The sequence below is a fragment of the Magallana gigas genome, chromosome 4, assembly GCF_963853765.1.
Source record: "Magallana gigas chromosome 4, xbMagGiga1.1, whole genome shotgun sequence".
Taxonomy (NCBI): Eukaryota; Metazoa; Mollusca; class Bivalvia; order Ostreida; family Ostreidae; genus Magallana; species Magallana gigas.
In genome coordinates this window covers 37,596,520-37,607,939 of record NC_088856.1, presented here as the reverse complement: position 1 = coordinate 37,607,939, position 11,420 = coordinate 37,596,520, and the positions used below count along the sequence as shown (strand labels likewise).

At 32.5% G+C, this 11,420-nt stretch overlaps 1 non-coding gene across 1 annotated transcript; it reads right to left on the bottom strand.

Annotated features, from left to right (window-relative positions):
- Positions 1 to 8,871: 8,871 nt before the first annotated feature.
- Positions 8,872 to 8,944, bottom strand: Trnak-cuu (transfer RNA lysine (anticodon CUU)). The gene has a single exon. It is a non-coding gene; the product is annotated as a tRNA-Lys (tRNA).
- Positions 8,945 to 11,420: the final 2,476 nt, after the last annotated feature.

The window sequence follows — 11,420 nt, the reverse complement described above, 5'->3', positions numbered from 1 at the left end:
TTTTTAGAGCCCTTTAGTTCCCTCATTCTAGGGGTCAGTCCCTTTTTTAATATCAAATAAAAGGTCATTTAAATCTCAACACATTTTGTTCAACAACTGTTTAGAAATTCGTTACCGTTTTTGAGAGATATGGGAAAGAACGTTTAAGGGGCTGATCCCTTAACTCCTTATAGGGGCCGTTTAACGAAATTTTGAAAATTGCATATTATCTAGTACACCATTCTAAGTATCTTTTCTTCTTTACTGCATTTCAAAATATTTTTCCTTTCTGAGATATTGGTGATCAAAATTCTATAATTTTGGCCCCTAAAACCCCCTTATTATGTAACACATGATAAAATCATTACATTTCTTGGATACATAATTGTAAGATAAACATATTTGCTTCTATAACCGTTCACAACATATCCCTCAGTAAAGGGCTACAGATAAAAGACTTTAGAGCCCGTTGGTCCCCTAATTTAAGGGGCCAGCATCTTTTTCTCGATATCAAATAAAAGGTCATTTAAATCTCAACACATTATGTTCAACAACTGTTTAGAAATTCGTTACCGTTCTTGAGATATATGGGAAAGAACATTTTAAGGGCTGATCCCTGAACTCCTTATAGGGACATTTTAACGAAATTTTGAAAATTGCATATGATTTGATACACCATTTTGAGCATCTTTTCTTCTATACTGCATTTCAAAATATTTTTCCTTTCTGAGATATATGTGATCAAAATTCTGGACTATTGGCCCCTAAAAACCCCTAATTACGTAACACATGATAAAATCATTACATTGCTTGGATACATAACTGTGAGATAATCATATTTGCTTCTATAATCGTTCACAAAATATCACCCAGTAAAGGGCTATAATTAAAAGACTTTAGAGCCCTTTGGTCCCCTAATTTTAGGGGCCAGCCCCTTTTTCTTGATATCAAATAAAAGGTCATTTAAATCTCAATACATTTTGTTCAACAACTGTTTAGAAATTCATTACCGTTCTTGAGATATATTGGAAAGAACATTTTAGGGGCCGATCCCTTAACTCCTTATAGGGGCCGTTTAACGAAATTTTGAAAATTGCATATGATTTAATTCATCATTCTGAGCATCTTTTCTTCTATACTGCATTTCAAAATATTTTTCCTTTCTGAGATATTGGTGATCAAAATTCTGGACTTTTGGCTCCTAAAAACCCCTAATTACGTAACACATGATAAAATCATTACATTGCTTGGATACATAACTGTAAAATAAACATATTTGCTTCTATAACAGTTCACAAAATATCCCTCAGTAAAGGGCTACAGATGAAAGACTTTAGAGCCCTTTGGTCCCCTCATATTAGGGGCCAGCCCCTTTTTCTAGATATGAAATGAAAGGTCTTGTAATTATAAACTTTTTTTGCATTACATGTGTTAACAAAATATTTTTCAGAAAAGAGATAAACTAAGAAAACCATGAAAAATTACGACGTTTTTTTAGTCTCAATTTTCGGGACCAGGCGAGCTTTAACGCCTTTTGAGCATGACAAATATGAATGCCAAATTGCACATCTACAATCTCTTGTCTACAATCCCTGAAAGTTTGAACTCAATATCTTTTACCGTTTAGGAGGAGATCCCTGGACAAGCCGACCCTCTGAAAATCGCTAAAACGTCATTTTCTCAAGAACAGAAATGACGTCATCAAAATAAAAAAATGTATATTAAGTTCGGACTAATATCTATTAGATCTGAAAGTTTCACGAAAATCGGTTCAGCCATTTCCGAGAAATCGCCTGCACAAATTTTGTAAGAAAAAAAAAATAATAATAATAGGGAAAAAGAAACCGAACGAAAACAATAAGGTCTTCCGTTGAGAAACGGAAGACCTTAATAAAAAGAAACCGAAGAATAACAAGAGGGTCTTCCGTTGGAAACGGAAGACCCTAATAATAAAAAGAAACCGAAGAATAACAAGAGGGTCTTCCGTTGAAAACGGAAGACCCTAATAAAAAGAAACCGAAGAATAACAAGAGGGTCTTCTGTTGAAAACGGAAGACCCTAATTATTTAGTTAGCTAGGGAGAAGTGAACATAGCATTTATTTCAATTTGTATATACAATGTATATATTAGAGCATGTACGAATGATCTTTATTTAGAACAGTTTGATGTCGCTAGGATACATTTTTTCAGATCCTTGATTTGATTGGTCAATTTAGATATTGAATCTCGAATTCCGAATGATCCTTCTCGGCTTTCGTAATTTTATACTTTCTCTCATAATAAAATTATTAATATATATGAACGGAATATATAGCAAAAGTCTAATGAAAATTTACCCGTACATGTAAATGGTATCAAAGCACTAAAATGAAATGCATTTAATTTAATAAATGTGATTAGTCAGAAATATTATTTTTGAATATATTTGTGAAATTTCCACCAAAAATATCAATAATTATTTTCAAAAGGTATTTTGTGACATTTCAATAATAAGGTTTTGCTTTAGACTATGTTTACAATAAATAATTAAGAAAACGCTTCAGAATAAGAAAAAAAGTTATCAAGAATCATGCCCGATATCAGAGAGAGAGAGAGAGAGAGAGAGAGAGAGAGAGAGAGAGAGAGAGAGAGATTAATTACGAAAAGCATGGCCTAAAAAGTTAAAACACAAAAAATATCAAAAAAATAGTTCAAAACATACAAATCTGGCTTAAGCGTGTCTGTCCTATTTTACAAAGCTTCAATTAATTTAATGTCGGTCGTTATATTCGTTGTACTTTTATGTCACAGCTGGTCATCATATACTTATATAAGGATAATGCGATATTTAGCTGTACTGTGCGGGAAGCAAAATGCTGACCGAATCATAAATGTTACTTTAAAATAGCACATCTAGTGTTACATATAAAAAAAAAAATTAGAACGATTCAAACGGTTATTAACAAAGCATTTTTAAACTTAATCCGACAAAATATGCGCAGTTTCGAACATGAAAATAACCTTGTTTTATACTTTTTGTATATTAACTACAATGTACATGACTGTACAATAGCCAGGGTCAAAATAAGTAAAAAAAAAAGAGTAAAGTATCTTTATGTTTCAATGCCTATAGTCTGATCCCACTTGCATTGCACTTCTATTATTGAATATAATGTCAATCAATTTTTCTTTTGCAAATAGATTAAACGTCTATTACGTACTTAGTATCTTCGTCGAAGTAAATTTTGTTATTGGTTTTGTTTTTTTTCTGGGTTTTTTTTGTATTGTTTTGTTTTGGTTTTTTTTTAATTAAAACTGCATACTGCACATTAGCAAACAATCAGCTGAAATAAAAACAAAAGATTTGCCAAACAAGTTCGCAATGAAAAAAAAAATTAAATTAATAAAAGAAATCGACGCGACGTCAAAGTACAAAAATACCCAAACATTTTTTTTTTGCACTGTTTGATTTTCTGATCACCTGAGCCACTTGCGTGACCTATTGCCATTGTTCTTCGTCAACCATTATGCGTCGTTTATCATCCGTTAACAATTTGTAGCTTCCGAAAAACTTCACAGCCACTTTTTTTTTTTGCTATTTTTTGGTGTGAAGATTCTAATATTGGATTACTATAAATTGTGAAATTTATTAACTTACTTTCCCTAGATCCTTATTTATAAGTGAGGCCTTTACTGCAAATATATGCCAAATTAAAAATTATATCTTCTTTTTCTACTCCCGGCATGAGAAAAACTAAATGCATGTGTATATTAATGTCCATGAAACCCTCAATCAAAACCGTGAAAATGGATCCTTGGTCAGGGTTCTGACCTTAGGGCGGAGCAAATATGGCCGTATAGTGAAAAGGTAAATAATCGTAGAAAAACTATCCTATATAAGTTTGAGAATAACTAATTGCATGGTTGTGTTTATTGAACCATCTACCGAAATTATGAAATTCGTGGCCCCTGGGTCAGGGTTAAATGCCATACGTGGTGGCCAATATGCTGATAAAGTGTAAATGTATGAAATCTTAGAAAATAGTTTTATCTACTCCCGTTAATATTGGAGAAAAACTAAAGGCATAATTATGATGACCATTAAGACTTTTGGCTGTATTGTGTTCATGTGTTCATTTTGTTTAAGGGATTCAGAACTAAGGCGGAGTAAAATATATCAAATCTTAAAAAAAAATCTTTTTTTCTACTTCGACATCAGTTGGCATGGTTATTATGTCCATGCCATGAAGCCCTTTACCTAAAAAACAGGTGTTTGAGGACAGGAACTACATTCCCGAAGTTAAGCAATCGCGTCGTTACTAATTTTTTTTTCCATTGTCCGAAGATCATAGTTATGGTTTGAAGTTAAACAAGTAGTAGACACGATTGCTATTTCTTTTTGTTGCCCATTGTCAAACTATCATTTTATTAATTAAGGCATTTCTTTCGTGTTTCCACCTTTCCACTGATTATTATTGATTACGATAAAAACGGAATGCTAAGTCTTAGTCTTTGTCAAGCATACAGTGAATTATTTCGCGAAATTTGTGATATTTTCTTTTTTGCGATAGTTTGGCGTATATACCCTTTCTTTCGTTGATTTTAAATTGATCAATTCAAATTAAGGCAATTTGTCGGTGAAAAAAATTCCGTATTACCCAGTAAATGTATTACAATATACTGATGTTAAGTGAAGGGAATAATCGATCTACTAAAAAAGGTTATTTTTCAAAATGAGTGTATGAATTATTCCAGAAATTTATCATAATTGAATGAGAAAGAAATTGGTCTATACTTGTGTGGGGGAAGGGGGGGGGGGGTCCTGTACTCAAGCATCTGTGTGTCTAAATCGTGAAACTCATGAACCCTGTGACATATTGTAATTATTTAATTTAATGGGTGGATATAAATAAGGGATATCAGTTCTACTCGGTTAGTTAAGTCGATTAATTGGGGTCTTTAGTCGAGCGATAACCGAGTACCTGCTATATTAATATACAATGAAGCGCATTGAAGTGGTAAAAATGTTCGTTTGAATGGAATATTCTAGACTTTGTATCGAACGTCAATTGTTACATAAGACACACCCATTTCTTTTGAAACGAGGAAAACAGTATTCGTCACAATGCTTTCGGAACCGCCCCTCTTCTAAACAACACAAGCATGAATTTCACACACGCACATTATACACAAAAGCAAAAACACAAACTTTCTTTCTTTCTTTTCTTTCTTTCTTTCCAACTATGTTCAGAAACAGTGATATTGTCCAATATAAGAAATTTGTAGTAACTTTGTGTTTTGAACTTCCTGTAAATGTACTGTATTGCAAATAAAGAAAAGTTTTTTTTTAGAAAATATATGCACATGTTTCAGTTTTTCGTTTTATAGGGGTAGGCTACGTTCTTCGTCTTCTTCGATCTTCTGCATTTGTTGCTGTGTTCGCAGCTTGTTGAGGGGACTGGGATATGCGCGGGCATGGAACACATATACGCAGAAAATATCGGGATTCAGCTTGTGTCCACATTTTGGTCCGCAGCCCTGCTTGTGTTGTTTAGAAGATGAGCGGTTCAGAAACCATTGTTACTAATACTGTTTTCCTTGTTATAAAATAAATGGGCGTGTCCTATGTAACAATTGACGTTCGATACAAAGTTTAGAATATTCCGTTCAAACGAACATTTTTACCACTTCAATGCGCTTCATTGTAAGTTGTAGAACTTGCTTATCAATCGTTGAAAAATATAAAAAAATTCAGGTAAACCGAGTATTCCTTGATTTATTTGAAACCGTGTGTCCTTTTTAAATAAATAATGCCACTGTCACATACACCGTATCTTAAAACTCATTAAGATTTAAAAACTTATGATGTTGTGTTCTGAAAGTAACAGGCCTAAATTAGTGTGAAAAGTTTTTTATCTAAATGTCCGTTAGCAAATGTCTCTAGTTATCTTTATTTTTCTTTTTGGCGCTTACCCTTGAATGAGTTCAATATCAAATCAAATGTGCCATTTTCCAATATACTTGTAAGTCATTGTACCGTTCCTAATGAAACAATTAATGGTTAATGATTGTAAAAACGAACCCCTGTAGATGATTATTGATATGATTATTTTTTTAATTTTTACAAACATATATTCCAATTTATAACGGGTTAGAAGAATCTTAAAGTGCACTGTATTCAAAACAATAATTTTATTTACAAAACCAAAAGATTAATTATCTATTTAGCCAAGTAACAATGGAACAAAGTATTACCTGAACCAAAAATGCAGAAAAGAAATCTGTTTTATTCATTCGTAGCCGATTTTTTTTTCACTTTATAACAAATGGTCGTCCAAGAAATATTTGTCGATGATCGTCGTGAGCGACCGATAGTTGAATACTCGTGCAGTCTTTGACATCCCTGGTATAAAAAAAGAATTACAACATTAGCCCTCATGCTGTAAATTTTGTATTTATACCCACCCAGTAATTCAAAACTCACAACATGAAAGAGAGTTCGTAAATTGCCCAATTTCGCAGTTCATGCGTTTGGAAGGACCAATATGACCACATGGTAAAAGAGTATACAATTTTCTGATATTTGCTTTCTGTACTTTCCCAAAGGTTGAAGAAAAAGTAAATGCATTGTTATTATGTAAAAATGTCCTCCTTTTAAATTGTGATTTTGTAACTTGTAGATGAAATACATTTCCTTCACTATGCTTGGAAAGCTCTGAAGATGATTAATTAAGTGCAACTTCAAACACAAAAGTGCAGTGGTATTAAACATTTTAATCCCACATCACTCTCGTGTACAATCATAAAGTGACCACAGTCTGCGGGTCTCTTTTTACCAAAAGTTTGTTGGCCCCATGCAGGAACTAAGGTTAAAATAATCCGAGATTAGTAAGACCCACCTTCCCCTCAGCTCCCCCTTTATAAATTGATGTTTGCAAACGTCCAAAAATAAAAAAGCGGTAACAGTCAAAGGAGTTTTGGGTTTAGACTTCAAAATGATGCTTTAAATAAAATTCAAAAGTTCAATTTGACAACAAAAATATACGTTATCAAGCATCTGTTAACTTGATTAAGAAGACGTATGTTAATTAGATTTATAAGTTAATTTTAGATTAAGAAAAAATAATTGATAACTTCACTTTAAAATGTCGAAACTGTATATTTTTTAACGTACTATTTGAGAAATGATACGAGAGCGTATATTAAATTGAGGAATTAATCAAACACCTCGTTACTGGTGGCTATCAGATCAATACAATGTGTCTGTCTCCAGCTGACATCAAAGTGATACCAGTCATTAGCATCAGGTTACAAATAAACGGACATATATATATTAGTTTTTTATACACATTGTTTAATGAAACTTTATTCATGTAGAACGTTGTTAAGTGAAACTTTATCTATACTACTATATTAAAATAATAGACTTTTTGGGCTTTAATACCGAGAAATCGGAAGAATACTGTCTTTTGATTTATACATTTTAAATCATTGGTACTTGAAGGTTACCAATTTATTTTATTTTTTCTCAATCAAGCTTCGCTGATTAATAATCAACGAATATTCCTTTTAAAAATCCGTAAATCATCTGGATTTTTTGGATTTTACAATCTTGCGCATGCGCATTACATTCACGCTTAATCACGAGAGGCTCTTTAATTTATGTAATCATTATATCACATTTGCATGGATAAAGTCAGAAACGATATGACAAATACGTGAAAATTTTATTGGTTTTTGTAGGCTTAAAGCTTGGTTATGTAAATGTCAACAATACGTTGTGTCGATGTATCTATTTCGTGAATTTCCGATATTATATGCAATGTCAACTCTTGCACGCAGGGGTCAAAGTCTAGTTCATATAAAACTTATAAGTGTAAGTCTAAACGTCTTTAAACACACTGCTTTTCGAAGTTTTGAATCGATACCTAGCTTTGTCACTTAGAATAACAATTTCAGATTTGTAAGTCCGGGCCAGATTGTTTTTTAGAAGTAAATAATGCCGTGTCGTTTTCAATGAAAGTCTTTTGTAATATTTTTTTCATACTTTGTTTACTATTTGACACAACGAATTAGAAAATTTTTACTACGTTTGATCACTTAATATTTCATATTTAAAACCAATACATCTGTAACATATTTGGTTTTAAGAAAGATCATAATAAAACTATTCCCGTCCTCCTGGATTTAAACACAGCAATTCGTTAATTTTGTGCTTGATGTTGTACAAGTACACTTATGTCTATTAAACTGGAAATAATCGCACTACGCCCATTATTGATATTCAACATAAACCAAAATAAATCGGACACGTACATATAGCACTAGTCATAGTGGAGGGAAAGGGGGCGCTTTTTCTTGCAATAAACATTTTGTTTATTGACAAAAAATTAACATTTAGCTAGGAAAGGAATCTTACGACAGCTGCCCCTGCCTGTCTACCTATTTTTTGGTGATTTGTGAACATTCAACCTTTCGGAAGAAATAACAACTTTAGATTAAAATAAAAGCTAAAGGTTTTTAGCACTACCAACCCTGCCCCCAGAGTATTCTTTATATTAATGCTTTATATTCAAAAATATTGAGTTTTAAGAACATTTAGTATTGTGAATTTGATTTTTTAGCAATGTAAATATATATCAAATTCATAATGTACTTGCGCAATTTTCATATAACAATACATCATCCTGTGTCAAAATACCGTTTAATTCTGAGCATTACATTGTTTTTCTCAAAATTGCAATTATGTATTTCTATATTTTCAAATCGTTCGCATTAAAGTATATCATACCAAAGAAAAACCACCGTTAAATGTGTTTGAAAAATGTTTTAAACGTATGACAAGACTCTTTAAAAGGGGCGAAAAGTATTATTTGTTAAGGATAAGAAAGGTTGAACTAAAAAAAAAAGATCGCCCAACGTGGGGCTCGAACCCACGACCCCGAGATTAAGAGTCTCGTGCTCTACCGACTGAGCTAGCCGGGCTGGTGCTATTCTATTATTGGCGTTGTCAATTTGGCTCACCTGTGTCTTTTGTGATATTTCAGTTTAATATTTTTAAAATCATCCCCAACCGTAATAATCGTAGATAACATTGGTTTGCTTTGACATCAAAATGTTAATGACAGATGACACCCAATATACTTATAGTCTTACGTTTTAGGATAAACCAGCAAATCCTTCTGAAACCGTTTTCAGTTTTTTGATAATACATTTGCTTTTTGCATGATTTCACAATACCAACAGGTGATTTATTTTCCGTTTTAGGGGACTAGGAAGTTCAAACAAATTAACTATCAAATATCCATAAAACTTTTAAATATTATATTTACGGCCATAAACTGATGTTTCCTTAACTAAAAATTTCTAAATATCCTTTGCTTTAAAATCTTAACATTTTCCTATATCTTAATTCAAAGCTCTTTGTGTGAAGGAGGTAAATATAACCTAAACATTGTCAGTACTATCGAGCCCTCTTAACTACTTACGTTATGATAGTGTGTCGTGTACATTTATGTACTTTGATTAGTCATTGGACTAACCATTGTGTGCATAACCCATAGTAAAACTGAAAGACCACCATGCATAAGTGAATGCAGGCATTTCTAAACAATGTGATTATCAAATTACTGAAACAAGCAGCCATAACTTGATTAACTCAACTAACCAAACAGATGCAAAGCAATGCAAAAATAGCCTTATACTAATTAAGGCTCTAGTGCCAGCAGTCATCTGGATTTAGAACGTCTTGAATGCTGGTATCTATAATTTGATAAACAATCTCACTGATAGAAATATTTAGAAATATAATTCAACAAATTCCTAATATCATGACGTATATTTCTAATAGCCTTATGAGCATCAAGCATTTTACGCGACGTGGATATGCAGAGATCGGCTTTTCTTGAATTCTTTAAAGTCTTGATGAAACTTACATGTAGTGGCGAACATAGTAATGCTATTCTTTAAACTGCTTAATGAATTTCCCTAATGTTTAGACAAACCTTACTGATTATTCACTGGTATCACTTCTACACACATCAACAACATTTTGCTGCATTTTGACGGACTCTGTGGAATTTCTTTATCCACGTATGAACTCTTTCATAAGGCACCTTTTCCGACCCATAAAATCAAGCGGATATACTTATGTTTCGGTTGAAGTAAGGTATCGCGAAGAGGAGTTGTAACGATTGATGATTCTTCGGCCGAAAAAGAGCACTGAAGCCTACGGCAGGATTGGATACACTTAAAGTCATGTCACGTCTACAATATTACAACTACAAGCATCTCGGTTACTAAAAAGACCCATTGGCAATCAATAATTTTCTTATAAATTACAATAATTCAGAACTTATTGATACGAGGGGCAGAATAATACTAAAAATGTTTTGATATCAGTATTTATATAGCAATAACTTCCATAAAGAATAAATATAAAGAAAATGGAAGGGTAATCTTCGACTTATCTAATTTTGAAAATGTTCAGATTACATCGCTTAACCCCCAGCGGCTTTATAAAGGGGTTTGTATTCGTGAGACACCAGTTGTAATTCATAACATTAATTTTTATTCAGATTTCTGAGAATTGTCAGTAAATGGCCAGGCTCAACACATGATGCTTTTGTCTGGGCCAATTCCTCCATAGCCCGACGTTTCGAGAGTGGGCAGGTTGATGGGTTGCTTCTGGGCGATTCCGGTTATCCTCCTCGACCGTGGCTTTTAACACCAGTCAATCGTCCAAGTTGCAAGTTGGAGAAGATCGATTTAACCGTCACACAGAAGATCAAGCGTTGTCGTGAAGCAAGCCTTTGGCGTTTTAAAATCCTGCTTCAGGTATCCCACTTAATAGTCCGCCCAATTCTCGCTAAATTCACCTACATCCGTGTTTGAGCGGAAAGTACCTTTTACTAAAAATAGATTCAGGTACCTCAAAAATGAATATATAGAACTATGTGTATAAAGTTAGTTGACATTACTTCCAGCAAAATGAAATTAATGTAAGTGTAAAAAGATTGAAGAGATATTATAATGATAATCTTGGATGAGTTCAGACTCGGCGAATTATAAAAGATAATTTGAAAAGAAACATCCTGCATATCAGACACATATAATTTATACTTTCTATTTTTATAATGCTTTAATTTAATGAAAAGAAAAAATATATGACTTGAGGGAATCGATTTAGCGACGATAAAATTAAAAAAAAGAACAATGCGTTACCATTTGGCCATTCTGCTGTTATAAAATCTATCTAAGGTCAATTAATAATATTTTAAGATGTGGCGTCTTTAAGGTTTTTAAGCATTTTATATATAATTTTTCACCGTGTGCCATACGATTATCTTATTGAATATGTTAGAAAAAAACCAAGAAAATATACAAAAATATATTCAATTATATTGATTAAAGAAAAAATCTTAACCTTTATAATTATAGTATTTCAAAAAATGAATCAGTG